Consider the following 13,430-nt stretch of genomic DNA (forward strand, 5'->3'; position numbering starts at 1 on the left):
ATCATTCCTGTCAAATTTCCTGATGCAAACATCTAAATTTATATATGATCATTGTCTTGATTATTTTTATTTTATTTATTCTTTCTTTATACTGAATATACACTTTCAATACATAGTACCGATTTCCAAAGTGGTTCAGTTCTTATCTACAAAAACATTTTAAAAGCAGAAAATAACAAAGAGAGCAAAAACTTAATTACAAATTTTAAAAATATATATATATATTAAAATATATATATATATATATATACATATACATATATATATATATATATACATACATATATACACACATATACATATATGTACACACATACATACATATATACATACACACATACACACATATACATACATCATTATTTCCTGTTCATGGTACTCGTAAGAATGTAACTACCATATGAACCTTTGTGTTTTCTGGGTTATTATAATTCTGCCAAAAGGTTATAAGAGACTGAATTGTGAAACAAAGGGTATGTTCACACACACATGGCGTAAGGCTGGCCTAACGTACGCTGTTGTGTGTAAAGTAGGCAGTGGCATTACTTACACCACCTCCGTGGCGTTATTAACGCTACCTGCAGACCCCAGATTAGTTACCGCCACAGAGCTAACACCAATGATGCTTAAATGAGTTTGACCAATCACGATTAGTTTTGCAATAGATTAGTTACTTTCCTGTGCTCTCTATAATTGAATGGTAAAAGGCTTTATTTCTATTGCATTTTACTTAGTTTACAATGTATATAGTGTGTTGTTTTTAATTCATTTTAGAAGTATTAATTTAGCATTTGGAAATACCAGCTTTGCTTTTGAGAACATGTGGAAAATTTGCCTGTATTGCGAAACTGAGGTGTGACAATAAAGCAATAAATTACTATATGACAGTAATTAAATTCAACAGATTAATGCTTAAAATATTCTGTGTAATACACCTATGTAACTTCCATTTCAAACGTAATGTTAATTGTACAGACTCTGTTAATTAATTAATTTAGTCATGTTATCTAACATGGCATCTGATTCTGGATGAGCAGTCATTATCAAAGACAATTTAATAAAATAACAATAATTTAACAATGATCTTGCAGCTGACACTATGTGCCCAATGTTAAAGCCCTGTCAAGACTCAAATTTCATTTGACAAAAACATGTGAAATGCCTAAATGCGGTATCTTTCGTTAAGGGATCATTTTGAGACAAGTTTTTGACTTCTAATCTGATTCCTAAATCATAATTTATAGCTATTAATTGTTTACTTTCACATTTTTCGATTTGAATAAATGTTACTGAATACTGAATACATCATGAATGTAATTATATAGGCACATCATATGGGCATGCAGCAGCTTGTTGCCAAAGATATCAGATATTAAAATATTTACTGGCCAAAAATAGCATACATGATAATTAAATTATTGATTTAGCTGTGAATGCATCACCAATATTACCTCCATGTTTACAGTAATTAATACTCCATTACAAACTGAATACTGAATTAACATCCTGGTAACATACAAGTTGGATTTGATTTCCTTGCATGAAGTGTTGGTGGTCTATATGTCTGTCTTCCATTCCAAAGGTCATGGGTTCAAATCCTGTAATATAGTTAGTGTCAGTGATCTCAATTAAATATGTATAACAACCAATTGACTTATATTAAACCAATTGACTTATATATTAGTCATATAGGCACTTATGACTAAGCCTTGCAGATAGCAGACGATCGTCAAGAAATAAATAGTAACATCTCAATTTTACACTTGACTTTATATCATCAAAAAAGTAACCTAATAAATATTTATCATTGGATCCAATGTATGATTTTCTGAATCTTATAGCAGAACAACCAGGACTCTTTTCGAACATTATAATAGCAAAACAAAAAAGAAATATAGTCTAGATACACTGTATTTATGTTAAATTGATTTACCAACCAACTTTGAAGCATTGGTTTGCTTTGTATGTGATATATTTTTAATTCATGTCATTATTATTAGTTTCAATCTAGGTGAAAATAAAAACAAGTATGATAGTCACTTAAACTTACCAGAATGTTTCTCAGAACTTAGTTTAACATGGCTCCAAAGCGACTTAAGTATACGAGTCAGCCCATAGCTTGCCACCGCCATTCTGTAATAGTCATTTCACTCACTGTTGGACAAGAAGGAAATAAAGCTTTAAAAAATAGCAATAGTTTTAGACAAATGTACCGTACATGGCAATTGTTCTATACTAACTCTATGTGCAATTGGCTCCCATTTTGTCCAGTGTTACTTGAGTCAAATAAAAAATAGAATTCTTTTTTCCTTATCCTTTTTCCAAAATGCGTAGCTCCTGTACACACTAGTGTATTAAGTTTTATACCTGACAAATATGTGTAAATTTGTCAATATCATAATATGACACCAGCATTCCCATTTTGAGGGCCCAATTGAAGCAGTGTTCCCACTGATTTTAAGATATGTTGCAAAACTTGATAGTGAACAATTTTCATTTCTACAAATCATAAAAATAAAAAGTATAATGGAAAATTGAAATTGTAGGATCTGGGAAACTCTCATTAAGACCAAACATTTTTTTTTCTAATCTAATCTTTTTTTTTTTTGTATGATAAAAATATTAGTATGATTAATACTCTTAAATCTGCACATCAGCATCTGTCAGCATTTAAAAAAAAAACTCAAAATGCACATCTTTACTTTTGATTGTTTACAGAACTGTGAATAGAAAACGCTTTGAAACTTACTGTCTTTTGCGCAATAAAAATGTTATTTATTATTATTAACAAAATGTATTTCACTTTGGTGTTCAATTTAAGGTCCTATAAAAATATTATTAGTTTATCACCCTATCTGGTTAGGAAAACTGATGAGGGAGGGAGGCTTTTTATTTTTTCTTTTGCTAAAGCCAAATATCACCCTTTGGTTGTTTGTTGGTGCATTGATATTCAAAGTAAAACATGATTGAGATAATGCAAACAATATCTACTAACTATTTAATAAAATAAATAATTACATTTTTTTCCCAGTAACATAGAAGACATGCACACAGGGGTGATAAACTAAACATTTTTTATTGGGCCTATAACAGCAGCTTTAAAGCTAATTCAACAGCTTAGTCTTTAAGATTTGATTTATCCATGTTAAGGCATTGTGGTATCATATGATTCAGATAAGCTTAATATTTAATCCATATTTACGCTAGTGGATACCTATACTAATTCATAACTGTATTTTGATTTACAGAGTCAGGACTATTTGGCAGTGCTTTACTACAATTAAACTACTGCTTTACTACAACTAAACTACACTAAACATTAAATAGTGTCTAGCACGGAATACAGTTGGTGTTTTTTGCTCGAACAGGCCCTTAGACAATTAGCTTTTAGGTCAATACTCATAATATTCATCTCAATCTCATTCGATTTGTAACGAATTAGAAAAGGTACTTGAAGGTTTCTAGATGACAAACAGTAGTAACAGTCTTAAGCATGGTTTCCATACAATCACTGCACGCTATCGGTGACAGTTTTCGGTGATGCTGATTGGTTGGTCAAATTAGGGGTGGGGCTTTCGCAATTGGGTCAGATAGGTCCATGGTTTGTAGCGAGGCAGAATTATTAACACCTTCTGCCCTATTGTAGTCTGCGGCTTATCTTTAACATCCTTTCAATATTTTATATAGATGAATTTATATGTACTGTTTTTTTTCTTTTTTTTTTTTTGAAAAAAATTTTATAAAATGTAAAAAAAAATCTTTTAATACTTGTTTTTCATTGTTCTTTTACAGGTTAGCGGTTTATAGAGAATTCACCTATGGTGTCGGGCTTCAGCCCATTTTTCTCTCTGGGCATGCCGCTAACCTGTCTTTTTGTATTTCCTGTTTGTGTTTTTTACTCTGTACCATATGCCGAATATATAATAAGTAAATGCTCACTTGCATACCAACCAAACAGGGGGGTGCCGCAGCCACTTCAAGACATGAGACACTTGCGCTACCTATTTTACTGAAAATTATTACGGACTTGATCTACTATTTACCAAAATCGCACTGTGCTCTAAAAGATGACAGGAAAAAGGCCTCTCAATAGTGCCAGAGAGGGTGCAATACTGACTGGTTCCCGATGGCAAAAGTGTTCCGTCCAGTCGCGATCTCGTGGCTGTACCAAAGGTTTACTCATAAATTTATAAATTTGTAAGTGGATTCCAGTAAGTGACCCATCATTTTAAAGCTTATAATGTAGAGAGTAAGAACATATTAAAAAGTCTATTTTCATTTGATGGTCACTGATGTTGGTTTTGGGATGACAAGCCTCATATTAGTAGGCCTGCAGTATACTATAGAGAAAATAAGAATGAGCCTGTTTTTGCATTCATAAAGTTATATCAAGCTACATGTGAAAAATATCAGATTTGCCCATATAAATAAGGGCCATGCTTGATGTCAAATCATATAATCATATGCTCTCATATAAAAAGTAATCAATTTGAGTTTATATTTGATAATTCAAAACTCATCATTTAATAATTACTAATAATATTGTAATATCTATGCCTTATATAGAAATTTAGAGTTTCAGTTGCAATTATTATCATGCATTAACAGAATATTAGGCCCAATAACAATATTAGTTTATCACTCTCGCCCACATGTCTTCTATAGTATTGAAAAAGGAATTTTTTTTTTAATTTAAATTTTTTTAGTAAATAGTGTTACTAGCTCAGTCGGCTAATTTGGTGGTAGCCACTGTGTGTGCGCTGAACCGTGGAGATCTCTTGGTCCCCAGTTCAATTGCCCTCACTGCTCTTTTATTTCAGCTAGAGGGCTGAAATGCAAATTACAATAGCGTACCCTCTTTAGGAAGAGACGTTTAAGCCATTGGTCCTATGTGGATTGGATTTATTCGGTATAAACACCAAGGATAGCCCACAAAAGTCTAGAAGAAGACTTATTTCCACCGGGAGACAATCCCCTACTCTTTTCCGAAGAGTATATGCGTTCTTTAACGTGCACATGGGTCATAAATGCACACGGGACCAACGGCTTAAACGTCTCACCCGAAAGACGGTGCGCTATTGTAACTTGTATTTCAGCCCTCTAGCTGAAACACAAAGAGAGGCAGCGATGTGAATTGAACCGGGGACCTACAGATCTCCACGGTTCAGCGCACACACAGTGGCTACCACCGGATTAGCCAACTGAGCTAAGCTGCTCTCTCTTTGGAAAAGAGTAGGGGATTGTCTCCCGGTGTACTGCCCAATCTCCACCAGAAGGACCCCACTGGAAATATGTCTTCTTCAGTTATCCTTGGTGTTTACATCAAATGAATCCAATCCAAGTTATTATATTGTTGATGTATCTCAATCATGTATTTTTACTTCAAATATCAATGCACCAGCAAACAACCATAGGGTGATATTTGGCTTTAGCAAAATAAAAATTTAAAATAAAGAGTCTCCCTCCCTCATCACTTTTCCAGCCTAGATAGGGGGATAAACTATTTTTTTTTTATTGGGCCTTATGTAAGTCTGCCTATCATGTGGTTTTATGTAATAACATGTTATTGTTTTGGGTTCTTAGAATTAATTTGTGGTTTGATTGTTATGTTTGTCTTACCCAAAAAGGGTAACCAAGGAATAATTCTAGTTTCTATTATGCTTTATTCGGTATGTAAATAACACTTAGCAATACTAAGCATAACAACAATAGAAAAAAATACCACAGCCACACTGATCAATTATAAATTTTTTTTAAATACTTGTCCTCAAACAACTATATAAAAAAAGACACCAGATTGATGGGAATACGGTTTTATTAAAACATAATGTTTATTATATTAATTCGTAGCATAATGAGTAAGAAGTTATTCTTGTAACATCTGGAATAATAGATCATCTTATTAAATTAATACCTTTTCTTTTATTTCTATTGACTGATATCATCATTATGGTTGATTATCTGCATATAATGTTTATTTTGTGACCATAATTATACACCTATCATTGTTTATTATCTCCAAAAGAAAAAATTACAAATGCACATTTTTAGAACACAGGGGTCCCAAATCTCCCGCGTATTCCACGAATAAGTAAGATTCTCCCGGAAAATAACCCCTGTTAATTCACGATAGACCTATTTGCATGTATTGAATGTCATTATCAAGGAGGTATAAAAATAAATGGAGAGAGGCCTAATGATACGCATTTGTAATATGTAAGCTGCTGCTCCACTTTAAAGCAATAAAATTAATTGATTACATCAATAAATCTAACTTTGATAGATGTTACATAACCGGAGCTCCCGATACCTCCTTGTGAACTTTGTCCAGATCGTTGAGAAGGGCAGCATACAGCAAGGATGAATATTACTTTAGATCTGATTTTAGTGATTTTTAAGATGATTTATATGCAATGGAAGTTTCTCTTTGATTGTTGGAGGGTGGATTTATATGGCAAACCACTATACACATACTGGTTAACAGATTGGTTAGAAAAGAGATGATGTCATCATGGAAGTATTTGAAGAGGAGAGCCCCTAGCTAGCCTATTGATTTTACAATTCAATTATTTTTGATGCAATTAATAGTCATTGAATCTAATGTCTATATTACAGTATATATTAATTACACATAACAAAACAAATTAAAGCATGTTAAACATTGACAAAGTCTACAGGAGTTGAATCTCCTTTTAGAATTAGAATTTAGTCCCAATAAAAAAAATTATTAGTTTATCACCCTCGCACGCATGTCTTTTATGGTACTGGTAAAAAAAAAATTTTAAAAAATTTTTTTTAGAAATTTCTTTTTATTTATTTTTTTTCATTTATTATATTAAATAGTTAGTAAATATTGTTTGCATTATCTAAATCATGTTCTACTTTGAATATCACTGCACCAGCAAACAACCCAAGGGTGATATTTGGCTTTAGCAAAATAAAAAATAAAAAAAAACCTCCCTCCCTCATCACTTTTCCTGCCCAGATAGGATGATAAACTAATAATATTTTTTATAGGGCCTTAAATGGAAAGGGGATTCCTTAAATATAAGCCTTTTTCAATTAAAAGGTAATTTTTCAGCCCTGCTTTGAACAATTAAAAGCTAATTTTTGATTTTTGTTTAAAATCATTTGTAAAATCAGCAAGAAAATCTGGTCCATAAATTTGGGTGTAAAGTAGGGAATGAGTTTAAATACCCAAGATGGGCTTATATACCAGTTTAAATACCCAAGATGGGCTTATATACCCGAGGGCTATGGTATTTATATAACCCAAGAGGAGAAGTGACAGTTTTTACAATCCTTGAGATCCCAGCTGAGGTGATTTCGAGGGGCAGTATTTTCTTTCCCATCAGTTCCCCCAACTAATGGAACCCACATGTCATTTACTTTTTAGTACTGTTTTCTTTTATAGATCTTACAGTACGTGAATTTCAATGATTAAAAAGACTACTGTAATCATAAATTTATGGCGTTTGAATGTCTGAATGGGAATCTCAGTACAGATAGGAAATTGTGGGTATCCTGTCTCATGGTACCAGACTTTCTGTGAAATTGACCTCCCTCTTTCAGCATAATAGGCATGTGATTTCATTATGATCTCCTTGAGTATAATAAAGTGCATATATCATATGTTGCCATGGGTGGATCCAGGATTTAAAAGAGGTGGTTCAAAATGTTTCCAAAAAACCCCAAAATGAAAGGACGAGTTCAGGGGTCCTCCCCCAGGAAAATTTTGATTCCTAGATGGCTGGAAATGTGCTTTTCGGACTTCTGAGGAGTCTTTTAATGACCTTTAATTCTTCAAAATTCAAGGTTTTCCTCGTCTTGAAAAAAGGTCAGGTAATTTTATCTTATTCTTTAGGCCTATACATAGAGGAAAAAAGACATAGGCAATTAATATATTATTATATTCGAACAGCATTGTGTAGTAGGTATGTAGTCTTTATTCCATGGACCGATGAACCGATAGGCCTGAAGAATGCACTTTCCTTCATAAATTATTATGACAGCGAACCAAAACCGTGTGTATTATTTATACAATTGAAAACTAGTTGGACAAAGCCTAGTAATAGCATGCCTTTTGTAAGCCAGGACTCAGTTGTATTTTGTTATGTTTCTTCACAGAGGGGGATTCGTCCAAACTCCCTGAATCCTCCCTGGATCCACCACTGTGTTGCATAAGTTTATTGTAAGGTAATAAATGGAAAGTTCTAGTGGTAAATTTTTCTCATTTACTCATATTATATATTATATATAGCATCTTTGAAGTAATTATTTAATAAAATCTTCAGTAAAGTCACAAACTTAATCTTGAAATGACTGCTCTGAAACCCCGACCTTCAGATGCTTCACCATACACGCTTCACCAATGCTTCTATTATATGATATACACCATCAATTTTGAGGTAAAAACTTTAACAAAATAACATTCTATACTTTGAATTAATTAGTATTTTGTTGGCATGTTTAATTAAGTTGTCAATTTCCAATTATAATATCAAAAGAAATAATTTTTCTCACCAATTACAAAAAGCATAAATACAGTATCCTACATTCTGTGTATCAGTGGTCAGAAGTCTCCTAGCCTGCAAGTCGCAGGAGTTTCCAGAATTTGGAAAGCAGTCAGCTTGTTTCCTGGTATGTTCTGTATAACAGGAAGTTAATTGAATAGGCCTATTGGGAAATGAAACTTGTTTCCTAGGAACTTTTCTAGGAAGTAGCCTATTTTTACCCATTCCCCAGCATCTCTTCCCTACCATCCCTGCCCTGCTACCCATCCTCCTTCCCCCCCCCCCCAAAAAAAAAAATTTAAAAATACCATGATACATATTTCGTTAGTGGTTACAGTAATTATAAGAGTGGTTACAATAATTATAAGAACTGTTTGAAATGAAATGTGTGTAATTATTTTAACTATGAACCATCTACCAAGATACTGATTATGGTCAGCCCTTCAAAAAAGTACATAGCCACATGTATTCTGCTATGGAGATCAGATTGATAATGTCTATATTCTGACGTTTGTGGTCAGCTTTTTGTGTACTGATTTGTGGGTACAGTACTTGCAGATTGGGTAGGCCCTAACCAATAAAGCCCTGTACAAACTATCAAATTATATTTGACAAAAACATGTGATGCCTAAATATGCCATATACAGGCACGTCTTGACTGTATATGGATTTACAACAGTTTTTTGTCGAAAGAAAATTTTATTGTGTGAACAGAGCTTATGGAATAAATAAATTTGATGAGATGAGATAAACGCAAAAGGCTAATAATAGCGATATGCTGTCTTTTAATTATTATATTCTGTCACCCCTCATGTGGGTGATCAAATGATATTAAGTCATAAAATTATACATAATATTTATATGTTTCTCTTTAGCTTACAAAAGATATCATCAGACATCAGCCTGGTCCTCACGAGAGCCCTAGTATCCGGATCATGAGCTAACTGTTAGCGCTAACCGTTAGCACCTGCATGAGAACGCCCGATCGGTTAGCGCTAACCGTTAGCAGTATCCGGATACCGCTATCGGTTAGCAAGTTGAGCGCTTTTTATCATCAACCAATCACACGTACGCGTTTACAATTTCCAGTTTCTTATTGGCCAGTGATTCGATCATCATATTTTTGGTATCCGGATCGGGATTTTCTCGTATGGACGCACGGCAGCTAACGGTTAGCTGCCGTGCCGATCTATTTTGATCTCCATCTGTGGCATAATAGACTGATCAAATGTAATGATAGTCTTCTTATTTTTTTGAATTATAATATCTCCAAACCACCACAATATTAGACTGATCAAATGTAATGATAATCTTCTTATTCTTTTGAACTTGAACTTGGCAAAAACAAAACATTCTTAAATCTGATAAAATTTCCATTTTTTTTGTCTCATTTTTATTGTTATCTATGTTTGTTGATTCAAGCTTTCTCTCCCTCTCTTTAATTTCCTTTAAGAATTCATATTGGTAGTGTTACTGATTTGTTGTTAACTAATAACATGGCCACTCATTAATCTCATGCCTTGCCACACTACTTTCATGTTATTTTCTGTAAACTTCTTTTCAATTTTATATATATATTTTATATATATATATATTCCTCCTTGCACATTTTATTTCTTTTTGGACTTCTTTAATTTTATTTTTGTTCCCTTCTTCAAATGCTTTTTTTTTTAAAATAATAGTCTTTACTTTCTTGGTTTATCACGGTTATTATTTGCAATTAACTTGATCTTTTTTGTTGGAATAAACATTTCACAACAACAAAATAATATATTACGAACGGTTTCCGTTTATTTAAGTCAATGTCAACAAGTCTACGTGATAATTTGTTGTCTAGAGCAATGACATCAAAATTAACATAAAAGTAATCCTTAGTTATGCGATAAACAGATCTTTCTCCATTATATGATGATTAGGGCATTCAAGGAAAAGTGTTGGCTATTACAGTTATGTGACTTTTAGCCTATAAAATCTATTTTTATACCTTCCTATTACCATTCACAGCACAAGAATGATATGTTTTATAAATACTGCTAGTGTGCAAATGAAAATTAAAAAAAATAACTGGCTATTGTAACTAAAGTAGTCTTTAATATTACCATTCTTTTTTTTTGTTGTCATGACACTGAGTTTAAAACATAGAGGCATTGCATTATAGATGCACTATATAAATGGAAGACCATGACAATCTTAAAGGAATTACTTGTTCTGATTGGATTGTATTGTCCTAATCTATACAATAACATTCAGTCAGAAATAGGAATTTGTTTAAGACTGGTGTAACAATAGCAAACGTTAATATTAACATAATACATATAAAAACACAAAGTAGGATCATCAAAAATAAACATTATGTAAACTGTATTACCATATATGGTATCTTTCTTTGTTCTTTATTTGGGTTTTTTTTTTTAAAGTACAAAAGTATTAAAAATTATAATTAATAGGTAAGTAAAAAAGTAGCTAAAATTACATTAGACTTACTGTTAACTACACTTTATTTATATGAACCTGTACGGTAATTAATGCTCTGTACTTTCCAAAATACTTGTGAAGTAAGAATTGAACCTACGAGCTCCAGTGGGTTCGATTCCCACTTGAATGACTTGCAATATTATTTTGCAAGTATTTGGGAAAGTACAAAAGTATTAAAAATCATAATTAATAGGTAAGTAAAAAAGTACTTATAAAAGTATTTATATGAACCAGTACGGTAATTAATGCTCTGTACTTTCCAAAATACTTGTGAAGTAAGAATTGAACCTACGAGCTCCAGTGGTTTCGATTCCCACTTGAATGACTTGCAATTTTATTTTGCAAGTATTTGGGAAAGTACAAAAGTATTAAAAATCATAATTAATAGGTAAGTAAAAAAGTACTTGGGAAAGTACAAAAGTATTAAAAATCATAATTAATAGGTAAGTAAAAAAGTAGCTAAAATTACATTAGACTTACTGTTAACTACACTTTATTTATATGAACCAGTACGGTAATTAATGCTCTGTACTTTCCAAAATACTTGTGAAGTAAGAATTGAACCTACGAGCTCCAGTGGGTTCGATTCCCACTTGAATGACTTGCAATTTTATTTTGCAAGTATTTGGGAACTTACTGAGCATTCAGAACGATAACACATTAGGTAGGGCAAAAACACCTTCATGTCAAACTTTCTGACACAAACATCTTATATATGATCATTATCTTAATTGTCATTATTTCCTGTTGTACTCATAAGAATGTAACTACCATGACCCTTTGTGTTTCTGGGTTATTAGCCTACCAAAAGTAATACCAAAAAGGTATCTTTATTTAAAAATAAATGCCAAACAATATAACATAAATTTCATTGCTTTCAAAGATGAATTGTGAAACAAAAGGTTTACAGAATAGGTGTAAGCATATTAAAAGTACAATCATTATTAAAATATTGAAAAGTAAAAACCACAGTATTTCAACTACAGTAGTTCCATTCAGATAAAATTTATTCAAGGATATTCAAGTAACATTACCACCTCCACGCAGTGGCGTATGTAGGAAATGACAAATTATACATAAAAAATGTCCGATTTATTTATGAATACCCCTTGGTATGAAGGGGTACATAAAATGGACATTTTATACAACAATAATTAAATTCAACAGATTAATGCTTAAATATTTATTTTATTTTATTCAGTATAAAACCAACAGCGATGAAAACCGCCACTAACAGGTTCAACTAAAACATATATAAATATATATTATAAACTTCAAAACTGAAATAAACTAAAATACACTTACACAAATTTAACTATTTTGCTTTTAAAAATATTAAGACTATCATAAAAAATATCAATATTAAAACAAGTATCAAGTAGTCTATTAAATTCGTTCGGTAAACGTTGAAAAATACCCCGTTTTGTGCAATCAACACGACCGTAAGGAAATGAAGTAAACACTTACTGCGGGTACGAGTCGGGATGTTTAAACTGAACATAGAAACAAGAGGACAATCATAAATTGAATTTAAAGACTTATATAAAAATACTATGTCAAAAATAATTCTACGATTTTCAAAAGAGACATAAGGGAGACATTATAATTGGGACAAGTATGACTAAGAAACCTAATAAACTAAAAAAAATTTTTTTTTAAATATGGACATACAACTGGTTTTTATCACAGAAAATGTGATAATCTGGATAGAGCCTTAGATAATTAAAATATTTTACTGGCCATTAATATCATACATGATAATTAAATTATTAAGTTGTGAATGCACTAAAGATATTTGTATATCTCCATGGTTAGAACAGTTAATGTTCCATTAAAATTGATTACTAGATTAACAGCCTGCCAACACATTTTTTTTTTAAGAATCTTAGATTAAATGTGAAGCTTGTAATTATGTTATAGTATTTATTAGCCACACCTTGTGAGCTTCAATTCTTCTTAATAGTATTAATTTAGCATTTGGAAATACCGACATTGCTTTTGTGAAATTTGCTTGTATTGCGCAACTTTTAAAGCAATGCATGAGACATTTAATTGAATCATATACACATATAAATGCTTAACAAACTATGTAAAATAAGCCTACATAACTTCCATTTAAACATAATATCTGTAAAACTGTTAATTAATTAGTCATGTTAGCAAACTTCACATTTGAAGCTGAATGAGGAATCATATAAAATATTATATATATATTAAAACAATAACAATAGCTTTTGTTTTAAAGCTTAATCCCTGTAAAAACTACATGCATATGTTCATGATAATTATGTCACCATTCATGAGCATATTTAAGTATTCATGTTTTTGTAAAATGATATTTGATAGTCTAAATATATTTTATTGGCCATTCATATTATACATGACATTATTATTGTTATATCTCCATGGTTACAATAATTAATGCTCCATTAAAATTGATTA

General features: G+C 31.7%; 1 long non-coding RNA gene across 1 annotated transcript in view; it reads right to left on the reverse strand.

Annotated features, from left to right (window-relative positions):
* Positions 1-361: 361 nt before the first annotated feature.
* LOC117106755 overlaps positions 362-13,430 on the reverse strand; it is a 66,451-nt gene continuing 53,382 nt past the window's right edge. The window contains exons 5-6 of the long non-coding RNA XR_004445135.1: positions 2,051-2,154; positions 362-1,598 (exon numbers count right to left, since the gene is read on the reverse strand). This is a non-coding gene — a long non-coding RNA (uncharacterized LOC117106755). The remainder of the gene's footprint in view (positions 1,599-2,050; positions 2,155-13,430) is intronic.

The sequence above is a fragment of the Anneissia japonica genome, unplaced genomic scaffold (genome assembly GCF_011630105.1).
Source record: "Anneissia japonica isolate Jap-2015-1 unplaced genomic scaffold, ASM1163010v1 scaffold287739_len226637_cov155, whole genome shotgun sequence".
NCBI lineage: Eukaryota > Metazoa > Echinodermata > Crinoidea > Comatulida > Comatulidae > Anneissia > Anneissia japonica.